General features: G+C 43.1%; 1 protein-coding gene across 6 annotated transcripts in view; it reads left to right on the forward strand.

The window, feature by feature from the left end:
* The window catches only part of macrod2 (mono-ADP ribosylhydrolase 2), a 288,212-nt gene that overhangs the window by 231,121 nt on the left and 32,375 nt on the right, over positions 1–24,716 (forward strand). The window lies entirely within an intron of this gene.

Below are 24,716 nucleotides of genomic sequence, written 5' to 3' on the forward strand. Positions count from 1 at the left end.
CTTTGCCACTTTCCAAAGAAGGTCTGGCAATTGTATAAACATTGAGTCGTCGAGTCAAACAAAGTTCCCCTCTACCCTTTCCAAAAGGTCATTAAATTGTTCCAAATGTGCCTTTTATTCCATCATTTGAGTGTTTGTTTGCTGCCTGCCAGCTTTTGAAAGTGACAAGCTTTGTAAGCTGGGCTAAGCAGTGGGGGGTGCGCCCTTTTGCCATTTTGCATGCTTGCCAATCCATTTGCCACAATGCCGTCCAATCAGGTAACTTGACTCGTATTCATAATTAAAGCAAATCCCAAAAGGTCAGGGGGCATGTTGTGCTAAACGCAAGTGTGGCCCTTCGAAGCACGAGTTCATCATTTTGAATGTTTGATGCAAATGCGTCTCAACAAAACGTGCACATGCCAACCGACACACATTCGCTCCTTTCCCCTTTTTTGTCAAGAGAGCAAACAATCACGGAGCTGATTGAAGCCAGGCGTAATTTGCAAATGTTAATGTGATGACTTTTTAATGTTGCATTTTTCTCACCCCTTTTCCATTTTAAGTGGTGTTCATTTCATTTATTTTTATCACCCAAAGCCAAATAAGGCAAAGCACGTTTGCAGCTATGCCCTTTAAATATTGAAATATTACTTTGTGAAGTCAGAATGGTGCAACCAAAGTGTTAAATATGCAGTTGTTCAATTTTTTTGGAAGAAAAAAATATTCGGCACACTCTCAGAATCTTGCTTAAAGTCGAGTTTCTGTGAGTGCTCGCTTATTTTCCATTGCACTCTCTTATTTATCTCATTTATATATTTGTCTGTATTATTGTTGTATTGCACTGGAGAGGGGAGCTCTCTAATCTCGTTGCACTCTTGAGTACAATGACAATAAAGGGATTTCTAATTCTAATTCTAAATTCTAATTCAACCAATCTCAAACCCAACTCAAATTTGAGCTGCTCATCAGAAATGAACCAAGCGTAACATCCGACCACAATTTTTTGGTGGGTTCATTTGTTCGGAAATAAAAGCAGTCGTAATGTCCGCATTTTTTAAAGTTTCGTTGAAAAGTGATCCAAAATAATTTAGTTACAAGTGATGTTGTGTATCAGATCCTGATGTAAATATTTGGAAATCTCACGTCTCATATTCATCTACGTCTTTTCGATCTAAAAAAAAAAATAAAATAAATAAAAAAATAAAAGCCAACCTGCAAACTGCTCATGAGAGCAGGTACGGAATTAGTGACTTGGAAAGCTTTTTTTTTTTTTTTTTTTTTAAGCTGATGCAGTGCATTATTATCCATTTAGCAAGCACGCAATTTTCGGTGTTAAATGGTGGGGAAAACGTTGCCGTTGTCGGAGCAAAACAATCACTCATACTTGGCACCGTGTATGATTTTGCAGGAAGTCACGTCCGCTTGCCGTTTTCAAGCAAGTAGACGACGTCATCAGAAGACGTCCACCGGCATTATTAAAGCATCTGCACGGATATTAAGCAAGAAAAAGTAAATAATGAATTTTGTTCGTGAGACAAAGATTGGAATGTATGACTTCAATTATTCATGAGTGAATGCATTTGTCTTTGGTCAGCATCCTGAGCTCCAAATTCATCATTCAAATGACTCTAAACATCTTCATGGGTTTAACCTTTTCCATAATTAAAATGACTCCTAAATTAATTGCCATTAGATTGTGACCGATTCTTCCGGCGAGTCAAAGATTTAATTAATCAATTAAGTTATGACATTGTGCCCCATCATTCCTACACGTGCACATCGGCTCTCCAAATGGGGACGTGCATGTTTTCATTTCAAGTGCTTGAGTGTGCGTATTTGGAGAGAGAAAATCTTTGGCGAGTCAACACCAACTTTTTTTTTTAAACTCTATCCATGACGTCATTCTTGGTTTGAATTTCGTTTTCGAGTATGAAGAACATGCACATGATCTATCCAAGAAATTCACTCTGTAATTGAAGAACAAAAATTGGCCAATAAATAAAAGGTCACGTAGGGTCACCTGACACTTAGTGGTAGAAAATAAAAAGAAAATATCTGTCTTTAAGATGTTTTAACATAATTTCAGAGATTTTTTTTTTTTGGGTCGCATCTCCGCATTTTGGCAACCAGTTCAGGTTGTCCTTCGCCGACTACCCGTTGACAGCTGTGATATTCTCTAGCTTGCCCGTGACCCTTCTGTGGAAAAGCGGCTCCGATAAGAGATGGATGACTTCCAATCGGCAAGACATAAAGGAATCGGAAAAGAAGAGTGAGGACAAAAACATGTTGCACGTGGTTACAAAGTTGTAAAGTCAAGCAAATATGCCACTCCTTGCTAATTCGTTAAAAAGGAAAGAGTGTGAACTTGTCCCGACATGATTTTGCTCCACACTTCATGCGTGTTTTTCCCCATCTTCTCAAAACGAGTGTGAAGAATTGTTCTGAGAGGTCTCCAACCTGAGATGAATTGCGACGAGGGCTTGAATTAATAAGGCAAAGGTTAATGTTATTGTAATTATCAGTGTGAAGTCTTACGGGAGATGATTTGCTCATCACAAGAAGCCCGCGTGATCACATCTCATGCATTAGATGAATAATTACATTTCAACACTCCCTCTTTCATACTTTATTAAATGGCGTGTCGGCAATCTTGTCATTGGCATGCCCATCTCCGGGGTCAAACATGTTAGCTGACGTGTCATGACGGACGCATCCAAACGCTCGCGCTCATCAGATCACACGCACGACGATCACGCTCCGATTGTTTGCGCCGGTTGAGGTGTAAAAAGACGTCTCTTATGGCCCATCAAAGACAGAAATCACGGGACACGATTTCATTTTCACAGTCCAAAAGCTCTAATTTGGCCTCATTCCGTGCAATTGTTTTTTCTTGTGTGCTCTGTTAAAATTCCAAGTTGATTCAAAGTCAAAGCTTGAATCAAAGCGACTGGACGTTTGTCTTTTGTTGAAAATATTTCAACTTGAATCCAAAAGGCTAAAAATTTGGATTGGGACATGCACGAGGTAGAAGAGTCTGCCAGGATGGCCGAGTGGTCTAAGGCGCCGCGTTCAGGACCCAGTCTCCCCTCCCCAGGAGGCCTGGGTTCCAATCTCGAATTTCCCCATTGTGGGACTAATAAAGGGAATATTATTATTATTATTATTATTAGATTTCGCTCCACATGCTAAATATTGCATTTGTGGAGAGGCTGACAACATTCCTCATCTGTTTTTGCACTTTGAACCAATCCATAAAGTTTAGTATTTATTAATAATTAATTGATTTTGTATTTATAATTCCAAAGAGTTACATGCTTTTCAAATGACCGCTTTGGCTGCTGCGTCAGCCGATACCCGTTACGCTCCGAAGCGTTAATTTGTGAGTCCATCACTCCGCGTCGGTGGTCCATTTCCCACTTTTTTTTCATTTGCTTCACGCTGGGATTTGTCACCGATCAAGACGACGCGAGATGTGAGACCACCAGAGTCTTGTTAGGTGGAGCTGTGCAAAGCCTGACATCATTTGCATTATTCAGAGCGGACTGCAAAAGTGTGCGTTCGCTCCTGTCACTCTCCAAAGGCCCGTGGTACTTTCCCACGGCGCGTCACGGTTTCCCTCTGCAGAATACGCGGCCGACTCGGCGCCACAATTAGCCATGAAAGAGCAATTCCCCTTCCGATGACAGATTGGAGGCGAAAAGTGCATGACGTCGAGACTCGGATGCTTTCATGTCTGTTTTCCCTCCTCATGAAAGGTGACTTTTACCTGCTCATGCAATCTTAAATTTCGTGTCATCTTTCATATTAACAATGACGCCTCTGGCAAAGGGCTCTACTTTCATGCTTGTGATCGTCTTTTGTTCGACATGAAAAAACATTCCAGTTGAATCGTAGCGTGATCGTAAATGAGCATTTATTTCATTTATCCCTCAGTGGCGATTGGATTTACACTCTTGAATATGTTATCAGAGTAAGGCGTGGCGCCAACGGTTTGTGCACCCCAAAGTTTTTTGGGTTCATCTGTAGTGGGGTTGCGGACCAGCACATCTCACCAGAAGGCGGCGACGGCCCCACGGCTGATTCGCCAGGCGAGCGCGTGACAGAAGGTTGCGCTTGTACCTTTGCCGCGTCTCCAGTCATTCACGCCATCCTGTTCGCAAGCCATATGCCAAATCGCAACCCTGCAAATTTGCTGAGAAACAGCCAAGCAATCAACGTGTGCGTGGGCGGCCGTGCACGTGCACGTGCATGTGCACGAGTTTGTGTGTGAGAGACGTTCCTTTTTCCCACCAAAATGCTCGCCCACTCCGCTTGACTAAATGCAACCGTTTGATGTTGAGTCACAAAAGATTGTCATAATTAGAGCAACTAGAAATCAATTAGCCGAGTGAGAGAGGGCTCGGTCGCTACCTGCCCCACTAATTGCGCCGTTAAGAGAGAAGAAATTAGACAACAGACTGCATCAATTATCGTTCTTTCTGCAAAAACGATCAGACAAAATGTTGCGGGGATCATCTTTTTCATCCTCAAACTGTCAGAGCAAGAATTTGTCCTATTATTATTATTATTATCATGATCATTATTAGACAAAATTGCCGTTCTTGACCATCAAAGGCACAACTGTCAAACTCGAGGCCCGGGGGCCAGATCTGGCCCGCGACCTCATTTTATGAGGCCCGCGAAGAGCAAATCATGTGCGTGGACTTCCTGTTTCCAGCACTTCATTTTTAACAACAATGAAATACGCAATCGTCCCCTTTTAAAATAAATTGAAAAATTGTTGAACAAGCAATTACTGAGTGGCTTCGGATTTCAAAACTGGCCTTCCATCAATTTATTGTGATCACGTAAAGTGACCATGCATTTAAATGGGTTCGCCGTCAGAACGGCCCTCTGAGGGAAACCAGAACTACGATGTGGCCCGTCCACAAAAAATATTCTTTCTTCTTGCAACCAACTAGAAGTGAACCACAAAAATGACTGAAACCTACTGGGGGCGCCATCGAGCAAAGAAAAGTAATGACCTCCACTTGCTTTTATTTGTTCTATTTTTTGTCTACTTTGACCTTTTCATAACAAGTACTTGTTGTCTGTTTTGGTGATGTTGATCAAATGTGTGGTTAAAACTCTGAACATTTGAAAAATATAAAGTTCTTGTGATGGAAATGAATCGGCCAAATTGTTTGATCGTCATTCAGTTTGTGTATTTACGATGTCGATTGGCCGTTCAACAGCAATTGAAGCCGACCCTCCGAAATGCAATGTAAGGACGAAAAGCTTATTTAATCTTTTTGGACTTGAACTTCTCTCTCTTTAAATGTTTCTGCCCTGGCAGCGATTTCTTGCGCAAATCAACTTGATCTGGCTGTAATGAATACACGGTCATGCGTTGCCTTTTCGGGGAGGCCAAAGCTTCGCAGGCAGATGAGGGGCAGTGCTTGAACGCGCCTTCTAATTGGCCCACTAATGGACTGTCCGAGTAAAAAGGCACCCAGCGCCAGTTGCATGAAACGGGTCTGGGCCACAGGTGAGACTTTCGGCTGCTCTTATCTTGTCCTTTGACGGCACAATAATGTCACTTGACTACTGTTGGTTGACACAATGGGAGGAATCCAACTGGACATGTTCGGAGGTCTTACTCATAGTCGGCCCGGTTTGTTTCCCTGCCCGAAGGAGTGCGGCTCATATTGTGTTGCACCCCTAATGAAATTGAAATGATCAAAACATTTAACGGCCATCAGGAGTCAAAGTCGTATTTTGAATAGTTCTGATTGCTCTTTTGATTTGATTTATTGAATGTGGAAGTAAATCAAGTCAATACATATTACTTGCTCTTTTCAAACAAAAAGTCCGGGCATAAATAAGTAGGTGACAAATAAAAAAAAATGACAGGTTGTTATATTCCGTTTTCATGAAAGTATACTTTTTTATGATGAAATTGAGAATGATGTCCTCATTTCCAACCAAGCTTGAAACAATCGAAATGCTCAGTATATTTATGACATTTTTTTGTCATTCGGATGGAAACTGTTGCAATTGAAAATGTCTGGTTAACAGTTGACTTGATGGGACGTGCTCTAGCGTGATCTTAGGCAGCCGTGTGACTCGCCGATCGATGTAAACGTGATTTAGGAAAATTTACTTTAGTCGCTTTTTTGGCACTTAAGTAACAGCTTGATTAAAAAAAAAAACGACAACTTCACTTCACATTGACGTCAAGACAGAGCTTGCGCGAACCAAATGATTCCGATTGGAAGCGTTACGATATTGTTTTCCTCTCAACTTGTGTGGCTGCCGTGGCACACGTGTCGGTGTCACATCACTTCAACCGCCTTCGGAGCGGCGACACTCCATCAGCCGGACGTTTCCGGCTTGAGCTGGAGAGTCTGTTCCTTCAGCGTTAGCGCCGATCGCTGCATCACGGCTGCGACAACTGCTTAATCACGCCCGTACGGGAGTGACCGCCGGCGCCACAAGCGCTGAAGAAGGTCCAGTCCGCCCCGGTTGCTTTGGCTGCGTCTTTTTGTTTTTGGGCTGTCAGGCCCCTCGTAAGTGTTGACAAAGACGGACGGTATAAAACCAGGCCATGATTTCATCAGGTTCAACCTTCAGCATGCGTGTGCTTGATAAGACTCCAGAGCAGTGTGGCCGATCTTTCTGGTATCATTCTGGGTTTCATCTTTTGTGGTATAAAATCGATTCAAGCGCCTCACAGTCTCCGTTTGGGCATTCGGAGCATCGCGAGCTTTAAAGATAAAGAGCCAGCAGAAGTTCCGACCCAACTTATCGGTGGCTTTGCATTCATGACGGTCAGAGGGAAAGTGTGGAAATGAACTTTTGCGCAAAGTCAGCATTTTTCCAAAGTCCGGCCCACTTTCCACATTAACACGTTGAATTGATTCCCACTAACTCATGAACGTGTTATTCACTTTTTATGGCAGGAGTCCAATTCAAGACGTGGCGTGTTCGTCCTTGCCGGCCGTCTAATTTTCGGGTGCCCGCGTCAGCAAATAGTCATGGTTTTTGCTAAATGGTTTTGTTTGTTTGACTTGGGACAAAATAATTGGATCAAATTTACAATTTGTCTTCCATTTCGATCGATATCACAAGCATTTTTTTTCTCCTGTCCTTCACATAAATTCAACGATACTGTAATATTACGTGAAGTATTTGGTTGTCACTAAATTCGTTAATTACGTTGCCTTGAACGCGACTGTGCCGTCGTCCATGAAGTCGGCGAGGTGGTTGATGGCGACGAAGCGCTTGTGATTTGGGCGCCCGCCTATGAGGTGCTGCCGTGTCACGCTTGAGTACGGGTGTCGAGGGACGGGCCGCCGTGGCCACACGGTACTAAAGTGAAAACATTCCAAAAGTGTGACTGGGCGGATATGACGAGAAGTCGAACTGTCACCTGCGCTCCCGAGTTTAGACGAGAGAAACGGTCATTAACCTTGTCACATGGATTGGGCCTTGTCGCCTGACCCGGACTGCCGAATAAAGCCGCCAAAGGGCTATAATTACCTTCTTTTGGCATTTTTTCCACTCTCCTCATTCTTTCTTTCTCTCAGCAGGCTACTTTGTGTCTTCAATAGCTTCAATATATTTCGTTTTTTGTTAGACTGTAACATTGGCTTCCCTGCGTGGATGCTCGCTTGCTTTTTGATTTTTCGCAAATGCTGAAAGAATCCAAAATTGTGTGATCATGAATGACACGGCTGTCCGTCGGCGTCACATCCTTCGGCTTTTGCCATATCGCCGCTTCCGTTTGCGCTTCCTCTCGACTGGCTGAGACGCGCCCAATTCCTTCCTCTTCTCTTTGAATGTCCGCACGCTGACGAACCGTCCGCTGACGTTGTGTGTTGGTCCTCTCCGCACACGGCCACGTTCTTCCGATTATCTGGTGCACGCGGGATGCCCAGCGGGCTCCGACGCCCAGCGCACACGCATGAAGTCTGTGTGTGGCCGCCAGGTAGCCTCTCAGCGTGTCGGCGTGGGAGAGGGGCCTCTCTCCGGTTGTCCTCATCATTCATTTGCTGAGCTTATTAGCTCTCCAATAATCTGCAGCCGTGTGTATTTCATGCCCCATTTCAGAATGAGCGCATCTTTTTATGCCTGAGACGTTTTTCACCTGCAGCGGGCTTGTTACTGTGTAATAAGCGCTGGCCTTATGTTTTTGTGCAGCGTGCCATGTCAAACAACGAGGTGAGCGGAGCGCCACACTTGTTCCTTGTCACTCCACTGCGTTAACATTTGGGTGACATTCGGTGCTGGGAAATGCGAAGTTTCATTGAATTAAATGAAAAAAAATAATTAAAAATCTGTCCATTCATCCATTGCAATTTTGTCCAAATAGGCTCACCAGGTTACGCATGAAAATATGCAAATTTAATCCAGTTGGACTTTCGCCTTCCGGTGCGTTTGTGCTCCGCCTCCAGCAGGATAATCGACACGTGCTTGTTAATTTAACAATCAATATGAAATGAAAATTCTTCCGTTTACCAAAAGAGGAAGTCAACCGCCACAAAGAATGTCTTTCCAAGAAGATGTGCAATGTTCGATTGTGTCAACAAAAAATGTCAATTTAGTAGACGCGTCCACTGTGAAGCGCCGTTGGATGTCTTCTGAAGTATTTGAGCCGATATTGCCCCAAACGCTTTGAATTCATCGTGCTGCTTTTGTTAGTCAACGAAGCAGTCCATAAATGCAAAGTAAGCGGTTCCATCGTCATTACTCCTTATTCACGCTGAAAGTCGGCAATTAAAGTTCATCGCGTTTGCATTTGTTGTTTCGAGACAACAAAATGAATATGGTGTCGACGTTTATGGACCCGACTGTCAGTATTTTACACGTTACTCGCATTTACACTCGTCTGACAGTAAAGTTGTGACTTTAAACATCAGAGGCAGTCGATGAAAAGTTTATCGTGGTGACAGTTTAATTACGGGAAAATTTATTGCAATGAATTGTTCTTCTTTTTGCGGGTTGGGAGGCGGCTGATTGAAAAAAGATTTGCAAGCGCACAGAACTCAAATTTAGCGAGTACTCTGATGGCGAGTGTCGCTTATGATGATGTCCGTCACATTAAAATGAACGCTTGGCTCTCTCGCAAAGCCGCATGACGTTTGTGAAAAAGAAAAATTCTCCACCAAAATTGAAATCTCCTCCTTGTCTTGGAAGAGGGAAATCTTGTGCCGCAAAACTTTCTTATGCTGTCGATAATCGGTCACCTCAGTCTTCTCAAGTCTTGTCAAAGTGTCATAATTGATTTTCAATATTCAAGTCGTGAGATTTTTTTGTCGTTGGAAATAATTGGGGAAGAAAAGGAATAAGCACCACTGTCCTCTGGTGTGCCGTCTGGCTTCAGTGAAGCACACGTGCTTAGCGTTAAAACTGGAAATCCATCCCGCATACTGAAACTTATGAGCCTTGGGGGGGCGATATTATAAAAAGCCTGAAATTGAGAAATGTGAAATGTGGGCCTCTGCAAGGAAAACAAAGTTCATTTATTGTGAGGTTTTCTTTTGCATTTATTGAATTGAGTCAGTTTTCCTATCCACGACTTTAACTTTGTGTGTGTGTGTGTGGGGGTGTGTGCGTGTGTGTGTGTGTGTGTGTGTGTGTGCGTTTTTGTGTGTGTACACGATCGTATGATAACTGAGCTTGCTCGGGAGGCTTTCCGGCTGGCAGCGATTATTTTTGGCTTTTTTAAGGGTGTTATCAGCATGCCGTCTTTTGGGCGTTCTCATTTTCCGGCACATTTAGGAGTCAATTAGTGATGTGATACTCGGCTTCTTTGGAAATGATCAGAAAATTGTGTCGAATAAAAAGGTTAATGTCATTTCAAAGCATTCAGTGGAAGTAACGGAAGAGATTTGGACGTGTTTCGCCCATTAAAGTTCATCTCAACGCTTACTATCGCCAGCTGGAATCAAATGGAAGTCACGGATGCTCTTTATCGTCAGTGAAACGGCAGCAAGTGAAGATATTTGGATTTTTTTTTATTTTTTTTCTGCTTGTACCACAGAATTTATGAGGTGAACTCAAGTAAAGCGAAGGCATGTTTAATACTTGAAGCTCCTGTTTCAGAATGACTACTTCATGGATTATAACTTCTTTTTTTATTTCCATCCACTCTCGGATGAACAAAAGCACCAAACATATTTCTTCCATTTGAAATGTTTATTAATCCTTCCAGTTTACTGTCAAACTCAACAATACTGGGGGCGTATTCAAGTACCAATTTTTGACAGTGGCATTAAGATGCTGATGAAATTGGTGTTCTGTCAAAATATGTAGGATGATTATATCATAAATTGTCATTTTTTTAATTCCCTGAACCATTTGACTTTTTTTTTATTTTTTATTTTTGAAGAGGAACATGTTTTTATTGTATTTCATTTTTATTGCTGTAGCTCCTCCATTAATTTTCCCCCTGGGAACAACAACGGATATCTTATCGTCCTGTATCTTATCTTATCTTTGTCTTCGTGCCTTCCACCCGAATTGATCTGGAGAGTTTGGTTTATTCATGCGTCCAGAGCTTGACGCGAATTCCGTTGGAAGTAAAACAAATGGTGTCACTTGAACAACAAAAAGCTCGCTTGACCTTCCGTGACTCTCATCCGACAAGAATGAATCAAAGTTCACAAGCTGTCAGCTACAAAAGTCCGTGCCCGCTTTTCCCTCCTCGCGTGTTTCAAAGAATTGCGCTTCGATTCATGGCCAATAAAAGCCATCTCAAGGACAAACCAAAACATCCGTTTAAGAGATGGACGGACTTGAATGTGTTGTCTTGCGTGTACGGCAGATCTATCGCATGTCGTTTGTGTTGTCATCACGTCTGAGGGACTTTTTGGGCCCATTCTCCTCGTCCAATGGCCGCATGGGAAAAATCTGGCCAACCATTGCGAGCAGGAACGAACGGTATATATTTTCATCCGGTGACGACTGCTTCCACCCCGAAAATGTTGGCACATTTTGGCATGTTACAGAAGTGGCATGGAATCACGACTAAATGTTTTTAAATTTTTTATTTATTTTTATAACATACCACAAATCACGAGTCCAGGGTGTCAATGGAGACAAATTTGGTGGATCAAAGATGGTCCGGTTCACCCAGGGGTGTCAAACATATGGCCCGCGGGCTGGATCGGGCCCACAAGCGGGTTTAATCCAGCCCGTGAGAAGATTTGCTCAAGTATAAAACTACGTATGGCCCAAATGAACAAACGGCCGTCCCAAAATTCACCAAATGGCCAAACCCCTGGCTTCAGTGCTTATTTATATCCATTTTTTATATTTTAGTAAAGTTAGTGCAAGACCCGCAATATAAATAAGCACCATGCACTCTCATGTTCTATCTCCAGAAGAAAAATCAACAGAAGCCTTTTTTCTGTCCACTTTGGTCAGCCTCTTGGTCAGATTTGATTCATAAATTCTAGGATGAGCGTGTCTATTTATTATCCTGAAGGTAGGCTGACAAAAATATGGAAACAATGTCTTGACTTGAATGAAGAAAGACGAGCGCCCGATGCTCGGCGGCGTCGGTTGCAGATGCGCCGCGCGTCCGACATGATGACACTTTCAGCTTTCAGACAATTGTAAAATGCGTGCGTTGAAATGCATGCAAGGTGCTGCAGTAAAATGTGAAGGACACGGCCGCAAGCCAGTAAAGGTTGTTGTTCACAGCTCGCGGCCAACGGGAGTTGTCACTTTCTCTTTCATTGCTTTCACTGCAAGGCTGATCACTTCTGAACACGCCACCCTCGACGGCTTTTCTCACAATCTTCGGCTCTTCGCTCCTTGCTATTTCCTGGGACTTTTTTTTTTGTTGTTAAAATGGGACTTGCGCGACCTTATGGGCATTTGAAATGATCCATTCGAATTCATGAAGGGTAAAAATACTCCAACATTCTTTCATGCCTCATTTCTAAAGAGCTGCAAAAACATCTGAAGGCACTCTACTGTTCCTTGCGTTTCCCTCCAGTTTAATTTAAACATTTGGTTTTTTTATAGTGTCCTCTATATTTGTTGTCAAGCAAATTTGAGATTGAAGAAAAGACGCATAACATGCAGAACAGTCCCATTTCCGACATGACTGAATAAATGCCAAAAACATCCCTTGTTGCCCCCCCCCCCTCAAAATATGACACTTCCAAAACAGTTTGGAACGTTAAAATGTTTAAATGAGCGTCCAAAAGAGCACAGTTGCTGTTGCGATTGTCTGCTCAGTACTCGTGTGTCCATCTCGCCGACGGAATTGAAACCATAATCCTTCTTGTGGAATGGTTCGCGCTGTATTTTTCTGAGAGGTTTCGGTGCACATTTTCTCTGAAAACTTTTAGATCCTCTTTTCCCTCTGAAAGTTCAGCATGTCTCTTGTCACCTGGCCAGTGAAGAATCTCAGCTGTCTGCAACTTGGGACACTTAAATCAAACCTTCCAATCCACATCGGCAGCTTGAGAAATATCTTACAGATGTGTGCGTGCGTTTTTTTTTTCCCTTGTGAATGTTGGCACGCAGTTCATGAAGGTTGAATGCTTCTTAAGTGTAACACATATGAGAGCATTTATTATTCCGGCAAAACACTCTCACTCTCACATATGTTCTTTCAGCCTTGTGGCGATGGGACAGCTTTACACTTAATCCAAACGTCTCATATAAAGCGGCTCATTAGATGTAGATGTACTACGTTTAAACCAGAGGAGAAAAAAAAACTAGCTTGGGTATTTATTTGATGCCTAATTGACTCGTGAAAAAAAAAAAAAACATATTCATAAATGTGCACAAGTTAGCCTCAAAGCCCTCTGATGCGATATGTCAAATTTAATTGGCGTATGTCTGTTTTAAAATCTAGAATCTAGATCCGGTTTTCGTTCGGATTCATCCTGTGGGCGCCGAAACGGCATTGAGCAAATTCTAGCATGGCCTTCTAGATGTTGCTTGGTTTTAATATTTCCGCATTTTAAGTGAATGACGGCGAGGTTTGGTCCTCCAATTCTTTTCCTGCGTTGCCCTGAGGTGGATGTGAAACGCGACAACAGGGGTGTCAAAGTCAAATACGAAAAGTAAAACTTGAACAATGCGGCGGGCCAGCATTTAATTTCTTTAAAACAATATAAATGCTGATTTTTTTTTTTAATTGAAAATGTTTATTATAAGTGGTTTTATTCATGCAATACAATGTTTAGTTTTTAAAATGACTGACATTGTTCTGAATGTAGTCGTCATTTGGTATATCCTCGCGGGCCCAATTGAATTACACTGCGGGCCAAATTTGGCCCGCGGGCCAGAGTTTGACACCTCTGCGCTACAAGATCCGTAATATCTGATGGCTGCCTGCCCTCCTGCTTGCGTGTGCCGTCGAGAATCTTAATTGCAAAACGAAAGTGAAAAGAGACCTTTGTTTTTATGTTGTCCACAAAAACTTCTTAAAGTTGGATGAAATAAAATAAATACGGAAGCCGAAATGAAAAGGCTGTCAAGCTAAGCTTCTTATCAGGGAAAGCAGAAGATATCCCTTTCAGGTGTGCGCAGCCCGGTGCTTCTGTGATCATCTGTTGGCTTCCTCTTCAATTGGTCTTCCTGACGAAAGCGTGACCTTCTCGCTTCCTGGACGCCAAAGCTGTCTGTTGACCTCGCTGACATACTTTTGCGCCAGGCAGGAAGTCCAAACCTGCCATTAAAACTCCTGCCGTCGGACTCAAATTGAACTCCGCCTAAGCCTGCTACATAAAAAGCAAAATAATATATAACCTCCGTGAGACGGACGGGCAAACAAAATGCTTATGAATTAAAGATGCGCACAAGGCCGTGCGGATCGTGTGCACGTGTGCACGTGTGCACGTTTGCTTTCTACGCATTCAAGTTGTGAAGACAAAGATGTTGTTTGTGGACCGCAGCCAAATGGCTCCTGCTCGGTTGTTTCCGTCCTTTTCGCATCGTTCCACTGTTTACGGAAGCCACTTGTGTTTTGCGCAAACGGCGCTTTTGCATACAATTAACATGACTGACGTAAAAGTTTGTTTTGTGTCACTGGTTAAAAATAAATTGGATCAATTGCACTTCACACCTGCCGTCGGGAGAGTGATAATAAAAAAATGCCACTTTATGAAGTACAACGGGAAGACACACAAGAAGATGAAAGTAAAGTGAGGCGAAGATACTTTGAAGGCACTTGACTGTTTTTGTTTCAACGCTGCTCCAGGAAATTGAGTCCAAGTGTGACACTTGGAAAGGGAACAGGAGATCACCTCTCGACAGATAACGAGGCATTGTTGCCCATTTTCACAGTCTTTCCTCAAGCCACGGTTGCTTTACAAACTCATCAGAGACGCGCCCTTCATTTCTTTTTGGATCGCTTTGGCTCGCGTCAACTTTTTATGATTCGAGTACCTAAATCAGTGCGTTTACGATTCATTTATGTCATCCAATTTGTCCCGCTTTCTTCTTTTCTTAACGTCTCATCGAGCGAGGATGTGTCTCATTGCACTTATTGTGCTTGTGTGCAACTTGACCGGACGATGCAAACCACGCTGCTCACACGCGGTGCGAAGGATCAAAGGAAATTGTAGGCTGATGGAACGTTTTTACTCCCTTTTCGGATGTCAAGCAATATCGCAAATAAGTTCAAATCCGTACGTGATCAAAATAAAATGTTGCTTACTGTACTCAGAAGTCTTTCTGATGGCATAATCACGAAGGAATTCACGGTTACCTTTCAACAACGTTGACCCGATTTTTTTTAAAAATTTTTTGTGTGTGTGTGGTTTTTTTTGGGAGTTTTTTTGGAGTTTGGGGTGTTTTGCAATCCCAAAAAAATGCCAACATATACTAAAAGAATGTCATCATTGCTCATTTCTATGTCATCAACGTCTGTATCATTTTTGGACAGTTAAATGAAACTGTTGTGCAAAATCTAAGTTTGTCTTCATATTGTTCATATTGGAATTGTTTGAATGCTTTGAGACATTTTTTTAGCTTTGGCAGCAATTTCTGAACTTTCCTCTTTGGTTCAGTCTGACAATCCAAATATTGAAAAAGTATGACGTTCTCATTGAATAATTGTGCCGTCCAGGAAAAAACCCACCACGTTGTAATCAGCGCCGAGCGGAGTTCAGCAGGCAGTCACTAGCTCAGCCCGTGTTTCAGCCCCGCGCAGACGTATCGCAGACTGATTAAACTTTCAATAGCTCCTGAACACCATTTTCACCTCTCAAAGCGGCCCAACGCCGGGCTTCCTTTTTCCGAGATCCCCTGAACCAATTCTGCCTAAAAAGCTTTTCAAAGTGCACCACCGTTGGAGGAAGGGTTCTTTTCCACCCGTGGGAGCGGTGATGAATACGCTTCCTTTCAAACAATAGCTTTGTAGGTCACGAGGAGAGTTGCACTCACTGGAGCCGCACCCCCCGCGCACCCTCGTGCACCCCCGCGCAGGCCGCAGACACATGAACGGGCAGCCTTTAAAGCATGATTTGAAAAGGTCAAAATACAGGCATGCAGAATGGTGATCGTGGAGTGTGTTGAAATGGAGGTCACCGGGTCAAGTAAAGGTATGTGGTCCAAAAGCAAAACAGGATTTCCACGGATAGGTGTGGAACTCCTCCAGCGTTGACCCACTTTTGGTGTACCTGTCAGTGATCGGGTGTCCACCTGGACCTGGTTAGAAGTGCGCCTTACTGGAAACGGCTGCGTCTCCGTGCACTCTCCTCATGTTGCCACTTCATGCTTCTCCTGACACCTCACGCCATGTTTGAGATGAATCACATTTGCGATGTCTTCTTGATAGAATGGCACTCCCCCCCCCACCCCATAAGCTCCCAACTTCCAATCACAGCATGCTTTGCAACTTCCCTTTCGGGGATCTAATTATTCCCTTGACACATCTTTAATGGCATGTCGTTATTAGGGACGCTAATTGGATTCCTGTACCGGGTACATTACTTTGAAAAGAATCGGCGTTCTTGTTTAGAGTATTAAAAGCAAGCGGAAGATGCTCGGCTAATCTCTTGATATTCCTCACTTGGTGAGCCTGCTCATTCATCAAAGACGTTCTGCTCTGCATTTTCTTCGACTTCTCCTTGTTTGTCTATTTATAAGTTTGCATCGAAGGTGATGTTGTATTAGCGTTATTAATTACGCAAGCGCTTGTCAAGTGAACGAAGTAGCGTATATCTCCTGAGTCACCTCGAAGGTGCGAACGCTTGCCAGTGACTTTATTGTTAACATGAACTCAATCACCGGCCGCCGCGGTAAAATTCAAATACTTTTTGACTTCTATAGCCGTCAATGGCAGCGAATGAGTTAAAGTGTCACAATAAATCAACCGCTTTTCATGAGAGCATAAAATTAGTTTGAGCTCAATCAGCGAATGACAGAAGTCGCGTCGACGTCATCTAGGGGGCGCTGCAACTCACCTTCTCTGCACTTCATTGAGCTCACTTCTTAATCGTCACATCAGAGTCGAAACTATTGAACGAGCGTTCGTGCACAAATGACGAGTAACCATGCCGAAATCCTCACTTTCTTCTTGAATTAAAAACGGGTGTTGATGTTGGGCCGTCTTTTGGAATAGGAACAGAGAAAAGCCCCAAAATCCATCGCAGATCTCGGGAGGTACCCCGAGGGTCTGTTTTCAACATTGTGCGTTTCGTGCCAGGGAATGTTCCCCGAAACACGGTTGAGTTCGACTGTCCGAGATCGCCGAGCGGCGCTTCTGCCGACGTTCCTCATATGCAACCGATTCGTTCCGCGTAAGAGATAGCAAACAGCTTCTAATTTGACGACGTGCAACTTTCCGTCCTCGCTCATGTCATTTCTTTTTTTTTCTTTTGAGTCCACGTCTCCGATTGTGTTCATCTTGCGTTCACCCACACATCCCATTCAAAGCTGCGAGTCATTTGATATTTGTTTTGCATGTTTTTTATTTGATCTGACAACAAGTGAAGCGGCTCTTTCTTTCATCCACTCACCATGCTAATTAGACACACTTAAGAAATGTTGTTGTTCCTCTAGAGGCTCTTTTGGATGCTCTTTCTGGTCGTGGGTTGCTTTCTGAAAAGAACAGCGCCGTTCTACTTTAGCTGTGCTACTTTAACACTCCACACACTCCCACGTCAAGTCGACTCGATGTAGAGTCGCACGTGAATGTCCTCGCAGGGATGCTGTCTTGTTTTAAGTGGCCCGAGCTGTGCGTTCGGGGCGAGTTTGTGAGCCGGAGGTGCGCCACCGTCAGAAACAAATAGACGCTTGAATTAAAGTATACAAAAAGAGGTATATTCAAAGATTAAAACTCAACTAAGATGAATAAAATGAATTATCAAAGTAAAAAAAAAAACTCGACTAATGCTCCGTTTTGATGACATTGCCAGAAACGTCTTAATGACCTCCTGAAGGATGCTTGAGTTTCTTGATTTTCGTTATTTAGTCAACGGCGCTTTCGGCGTGTGACGTGGGTCAAGGTAGAACATGTTTGATTTCTTTTATTTATTAACATGATGAGGCGCTGCATAAACTTTGTTTGCCCCTCTCAGAATTTGTCTTTGGATAATACAAAAATTCCAAGAAATGAAAAGTGAAGTGATTGAAATGAACAGTTTTGAGAATAATTAGAATGCCTGATTTATTACGATCCCAAATAAGAGGTGTGATCCATTTACAGTCATTTTCGTAGCCTTACAAGCATTAATCAAACCTTAGCATTCTTATTTCTGTTTGGATTTTTCTTCATAAAGTCCGGAATGTTGGTTGACGTCAAGCTTGGAAGAAGCAACTTTTCTCCTCCTTCCTGCTCTCATGCGGACATGATGATGCCCACGTCTTCCCCTCATTTGTTTTCCTCTCCTATTAAATGACTGTATATCTCCTTGACAAGAGGACACTGAACTAAGGTCGTGTCGTTCAATGAGCTGTGCTTGTTCCTTTCCTCAAATAAATCAATCGCTTTGTAATTCCTCTTTCATAAGCTGTGACAAATTCAACTTGGCAGGACTCTGGCCCTCTCGCCATCTAATAAAGTGGGAATTAGAAACTAATTATAGATCTTCATCCTCCCACCGCCCCACCACTTATGACACACTTGCATACATTGCAGGAAAGACGGCGAGTCACCAATGGACTTTTTCATCGTACCAATCAACACACAAATGCCGCTAAATTGTTGCTACCTGCGACTTCAGTGTCGGAATGATGATACTTTTTAGCTGAGGGTTTAAAAAGCTTGAAAAAAAATCTGTAAGTATATGACCCTTTTTTTCATATTTTAAATTGCTGCAAAACCAGCGGCCGAGACTCGTCACTCGTAAAATTTGATGACAGTAAAAAAAAAAAAAAGAAAAGCAACAGAGGCCGGGCCGGGCCAAGTTCGGGTGCGGTGCGCTGTCAGCCCTTTCTGGAACCTGTAATGTAAAAGCGACTCATGCCAACGAGGACTCTAACAAGTTTCAAGTCCTTTCAGGAACTTTTGTGGGTTTTTCTTTCTTCTTGTTGGAAAAGTGTGAACAATTTATCCGATATGTCCAAAGTCATAGAAGGGTACTTTTGTCTTTAACGATGCTAGTGAAATAACAAGCCCTTTGAGTAAAGCGCCGGACAAGAAAGAGAATTCACTGGACCTTACAAGAATAATCCAAAGAATCCAAAAGAAACAAGGAACAAAATGCGCTTTTATAGTCATTTGCTCCATTAAAAAAAAACAAAAAAAACTGCTTGTAAATCCTGGAACTGCATTTTTATTTCTGATTCACGTCAAATGGCATCCAGATGTCAGATGTGTGTAACCACTACGTCAGCTTGTAACTGAGCCTGACACCGCCGTTATCCGTCCAGAAAAGTAAAGCCTGAGCCAAAGTTCTTCCATTGTTAAATAGAACACGACCAATGGGGGGGGGATTTTAGCGACGTAATCGTCGCTCTTCCCATGAGCAACGTTTTTAGCCTTCTGAGAGTTTAAGAAACTAAGCAAGGACAAAATAATACAAAATGTTGCAATCACTTCTTTTTAGTGGCCTTTTTTTCTCCTGAAATAGCGAATCTGCTGACACCAGAAAAGCACTGACAAGTTGGTTCCTTCTCTCAAGTAAGAAAGTCCACAATGTCTCATCTGACAAGTGGTCTGCTCATTGGAAAGTCATTTTGGTCGCGTCTTGCATGTCAACCTCGAATCTGCCGAAACTGTGCAACACCTTCAAATCAGTCTTGCTATGATCACCGGTTGTAAATCATAATGTGCATGATATCTTAAGCTTTCCGATTTTCAAAAGTCGACTTCTTGCTTGTGATTGTGAGGCCACGATAGGATGACGACAAAAATGGAGAAATTCAAACAGGCGAAAAGATTTCTTTCAATTTTTTTTTTTTTTACTTCTCTAACTCAAACAGCAACAAAAGGACAGAAAAATTCCTTTAAAATAACATGGAAAAGCCAATTAAACATTGTAAAGATTATGATGAAAAAAATCTGTAAAAGCAATTGCGCTTTCCTCTGAGGGTCCGACAAGATCTTCCAAAAAGAAGCGAGGGCACCTTATCGGGAAACGGTTCCTGCTTTTTGTGCTGAATTTTGCTTCCTGGTTTGGCTTTCCTCTATTTGTCCTTCCTGGAAAACAAGTGTGTCACTAACGTCGTCGGTCTCCCAAATGGTTCCTGACTGATTCCGTTTGCAAGGTGGTTGACTTTCGATGCGGCAATCAACAATCTTGTCGGCCCGTCGTATGATTCCTGTTCATTATTAAATCAATATAACGTCGCCATCATGTTGAGTCGCTCCTGCGGTTGTCAGGCGAGTTGATTTTTGAGAAAATGCAGCTAACATTTGTCTTGTGTCTCTGATTGTTGCCGTCGTCGGAACGCTCTTTCTGCCCGAGTTTCAATCAAATGTCTCGAGTGTGATGGCTGGATGCCACTTTTGTGCCGCTTCAAATAACCTTGTTGTCGTTCTGAAGCGAATTGCAGCTTTGCAAAGAAATGTTTAAAGTTCCGATAGTCTCCTCCGCCGTGATGCAAATTTCTCACCACGTGTCCGTATGGAGAATGTTGTCGGCTTGAAGCTCACGGAGCTCCGTCGGCCGACAACGCAACGGAGGTCTTGCGAGGTCCTCGTCGCTGCTTCCGCATTCTCCATCTTTCGTTCTCCGGCTGGCGTCGTGTCGCAAAAGCTTTGTTGATGCTGTCAACCGCACGCTCGTCGAAAGTGCTTGAAGCTTCTTTTGGATGATTTGTTGAATCGAGAACGCTCGCATCTCAAATTTGATCTTGCCAAAAGTCAAAGCAAAGAAAAACAAAAAGAATCATGACTCATTCGAAGGACGGGTCGTACTGGATCTCAAAACATCAGTTTTCACCATTAATCTTTGATTTTGGCCCAACAATACCAAAAACAGCCGTTAACTGTCCGTGAAGAACCTGAACGTCTGTCGTGACCCAATAAAAAGATTCTCAACTTGTTTGATTGCGTTGTTAAAGCCTCGCCTTGGTTACAAAAACATTCACAAGCGAGGTGGGCAGACATCCAATCATGCTTGCAAATGATAAAAACTTACCTCATAACACCTGTAAAAGATTTAAGTCGTCGATCGGAATGCTCGTGAACAAGCCTTGCACTCGTTTTTTTTATTTTTTTCATTTTAAAATGTAATATCTATTACATTTGTCATCCTTGTAAGGCTAACGTGCCATTTATTGCCTTCACATTTGAATATAGGCTCATATAAATAAATAAATTGAGGGTTAGTCAAAGAATGAATCCAAATTGCGGGAGCAGTGGAAGTTGGAAAGGTTAACTTTCATTCATTTGGAGATGCAACAGGCCTTTCCAATTTCAATTCCAACTCCCAAATTGCTTTGTGTCGTCCTCGTCCCCGCAAGCCATTTGACATCCTTAGCCCGTCACGGTTGTCTTTTATTTTTTGAAATTCTCAGCCTGACATTTCCATGATTTGCGTGTGCGAATGCACATGGAGCGGCACGATGCCACCAACAAGCGTCACACGTCATTTGACGGATTTCCGCAACGCGCACAAGCGTGACGTAACGTGTCCCTGAAGGGCCCCGCACTGGATTGGTGAACCGGACTCGTGCAACATTTTCACAAGGAACCCGGTGACTTGACTCACTCTCACGTGATGCATCGGTGACGCTCCTCCTCCTCCTCCTGCTGCTGCTTTGAGACAAATTCATGTCAGGACTTTTAAGTCAAGTAGAAATAAGTGTCATGTCATTTCCATCAGTGAAACACAACAAGAACATTCATATTATTTCTCGAAAGGGATTTATGACCCCTGAAAGTTCAAAATTGCGACCTCTAGAGTCAATGCTGACATCGCGGGATGTCTAGATTGATGCTATTTGATACGACGGAAATTTGATCTCAGATTCTTGTCGGATATTCTCTTTATTTCCTTTCTTTCCCAGACGCACTTTGAAACAGTAATTCAAGCCTTCGTTACATCTCGGCTAGATTACTGAAATGCACTTAACTTTGGAGTCAGCCAGTCCTCCTTCAAGTGTCTCCAGTTGCTCCAAAATGCTGCCGCTCGCCGTTTTAGTGAAACTCGGAAGACAGATCACGTCACCCCAATCTTGGCCTCGCTTCACTGGCTCCCAGTTTGTCTTCAAATCTTTTCATGGCCTCGGCCCAGCGAGACACATTTTTCATCTTTAGCTTTTGACTCAACATGAGAATGTCGTTGTTCTGCTGGTCTTCTGCTCTCGGTTTCTCTTTTAATTTCCATGACACCGTATGGAAAGCGTTTTGTTACAGCTCCAGAAGTTGTGAAATGCGCTCTATCCAGAAAGTTGGATTGTATTTCGATTCAATTTGTTATTCAATCATCTTGAGCCGGTGTTAGACAATTGTTCTCGTCCGCCCCCAGAAGAATGGCGTAAGAAGCAAATTATTTTCAAATGACCTTTTAACATAAAGCTCAACAGGAAAAAAAAAACACCGCATGTTATGGAAAAGCTTTCAAGAAAAGTGCTAATCATTTGATGAGAAGCAGAACGACCTACGCACTGGCACTCATCTGCATTTTCATGTTCAAGTACGTACGAGGCGGGCTCATGACTTGAGTCGATAAGCACACATAAGACCAAGACGACGCAGCGACGTTTCCCCAAGAAATGCCGAGATTTACGCCGGGTGACGACGGACGGATGACGGACATTTACGTTGCATTGAGTGCTCGATTGTAATCTTGTGAAATCAGAGTAATGCTCGAGCACTTTTGCTCGATTCGCTCGTTGGACTTGTGATGGGATTCCCATTTGTGTGCGAGCTTTTTCAAAGTACCCAAACGAGAGCGATCCAGCGCGTAGCACACATTTCCCAAGATAGGGACTCAGTCAGTGGAGCCGAGACGGGGCAAACGTGCGCCGAGGAGAAAGCGGCACACCAAAAGACACGCGGGCTCTTCCATATCCTGCATATTCAAATGATTTATGTGTGAATAATAAACATTTCCACTGCTGTATTTTGCCTGCAGCACATTCGTGGATCTCATTTGTGTTTTCCGCTCGCTTCTATGAGTCGCTGCCCTCAAGTCTTCAAATTGTTTCTGTCTGCCAAAAATAAAATCAATCCAGTCACAGAATCTCGTGAGACTTTCTCTTGACGTTTGAATGCATATGCTCTGCGATCCCTGTTTTTTAACATGGCATTATTGAAGCTAGAAAACACTCGGTGGACAGGACGGGGTGCAGCAAACCTGAATGTTTTTGTGTCTCGCTGACACAAACTCAATACGGTCACTACATTTTCATCTTGCAAACGCTCTCTCGTTCGTCCGCTGACGTTTATTTCTTGTTCAAAAGCGCAATACGTTTTTAGCGCGAGGTCGGCTCAAAAGCTTGTGCCCTTCATAAAATTATTCCTCACTGGCAACCTGCCGATGGTTAATTTGCGACTGCCGTTGGTGGTGAAAGGGGTGCTACGCTATGAAGTATTTGTCACCTTCAAGTTGAAGAAAAAGATTTGGAGGAGTTCCCACTGAGTGGACAGTAGGGAAGCCTATTTCGCCTGAGGCAAAGAATCACGTTGGCAAATGTTATTCCTTTCAAATTATCGCTGCCCCTCTTTACTGCGTACACACACACACACACCTACGCACACCCACAGCCAGCCTCATCAGCAGTCTTGTTCTAGGCCAGAGTCCAGAGGTCGCATCATTACCAATGCCGTCGTGGATCATAGACGCCGCCCTCACATTAGTCCTTCCTTCATCATCCCCCCTCCGACCTTGTCCGCAGCTGCACTTCCTCTCATCTTTGGCATTTGAAAAGACCCAATCCTTCTCCTTCACACTCACAGCGCTTCAAACACCGCCAGGCCATCATTACAATCATTTGACTCTCCGTCTTCATTGACAAATCCATGAGAACGTTCGTCAAACGCGCTTGGTACGATTGCCACATTGTTTGCTGGCGGCCAATCATTTTTCCTTTCTTATTCCAAATGACTTTGTGAATGTTTGTTGTTTTTTTTTGTTTTTTTTCTGCAGTCCTTGTTCGGAGGTTATTGACACATTCCGTTCGTGCTTGCTAATTAAATAAATTCCTCTGTTGACATTGAGTCGACTCTCAATGATGCATCTAAAATCCATAAAGCTCGGCCTCCTCTTTCAAAAACATGATTTATGTTTCATGAAGGACTCAACATTTATATTGGACGATCAAACAATGCGACAAATGAAAAATTTCCGAACTTGGGATGGAGTCGGCGGACGCTGTTCAACTCTCAGTTTGAGCCAATTGTCTTTGAAAATGAGCAAGAAAATGTTTGAAGCCTGGAGCACAAGTGTGGGGAAAAAGAACACATTTGTTGAATTCACATGGAAATTGCTGTTATATTATCGCATGTTTTTGGCTGGACGGCATCTTTCTGTCAAAATGTTTGATATTGGCTCGTCCGTGCCGCTTTCCGAGGCGCTTTGTGATGTTTTTCCACCGATGAAATAAGCAGGCGGCTTAACAGAATGTTATCACTTGGATTTAGTCACACTGTGCTGAGCACTCATGCATAATTTGATCCATAAGCATTTACAAAACTTGGAGTCCCCTCTTTGAGTGAGTGCGTCGGGCTGCCCTCTGTGATTTCTTTGGTATCTAACATTGATCGGCTTTGGGAGTTGCGCTTTTTTCAGTCCGCCACTTTCTTCCGCGGCTTTGGTCGTCGCCGTGATTTCTCCGAGTCCAATGTCAGGCGCGTGCTTTGATGTATGGATGGAGGCGTTTTGTTCAAAAGGACAACCTTTTTCTGAGGCCTCCTTTGAAATGATAATGCTCCGGCTTCTGCTCACGGTCAATCAAAGTCAAACGGAGAAGCTTCTCACAGCTTTCCTCCCCCGAGTGGCCGAAGCCACCTCATCTTAGCGCGTCGCGTTGACCTGCAGCAGAACAATCAACGGCGACGTTCAACTGAAACTATTTTGATTTTCGGCTTATTTTTTATGTCTCAGATTTTGTGCCAAGAGAGAAAGACCTCAAGATCAAAATCAAACCTCTTGTACAAATCTGCTATTGATGTTTTTTTTGCACCACAAACCAACTGATGGGCTCCACCCTGTCGAGTGAGGGCGATCATGACATCATCAACAGACGGCAATCTGTAAAAAAAAAAAACACACCGTTATCTTGCCAAACATTAGCCTCCAACAGGTACTTTTTTTCTTTTTGTTTGTAAATCATTTTAAATGTATTTTTTTGTGAAGCACTTTGAGTGACCTTGTGTATAAAATCCATCC

Source organism: Idiotropiscis lumnitzeri, chromosome 9, assembly GCF_059441095.1.
Source record: "Idiotropiscis lumnitzeri isolate Australia: NSW breed Sydney's pygmy pipehorse chromosome 9, RoL_Ilum_1.0, whole genome shotgun sequence".
In the NCBI taxonomy this organism is placed as follows: domain Eukaryota; kingdom Metazoa; phylum Chordata; class Actinopteri; order Syngnathiformes; family Syngnathidae; genus Idiotropiscis; species Idiotropiscis lumnitzeri.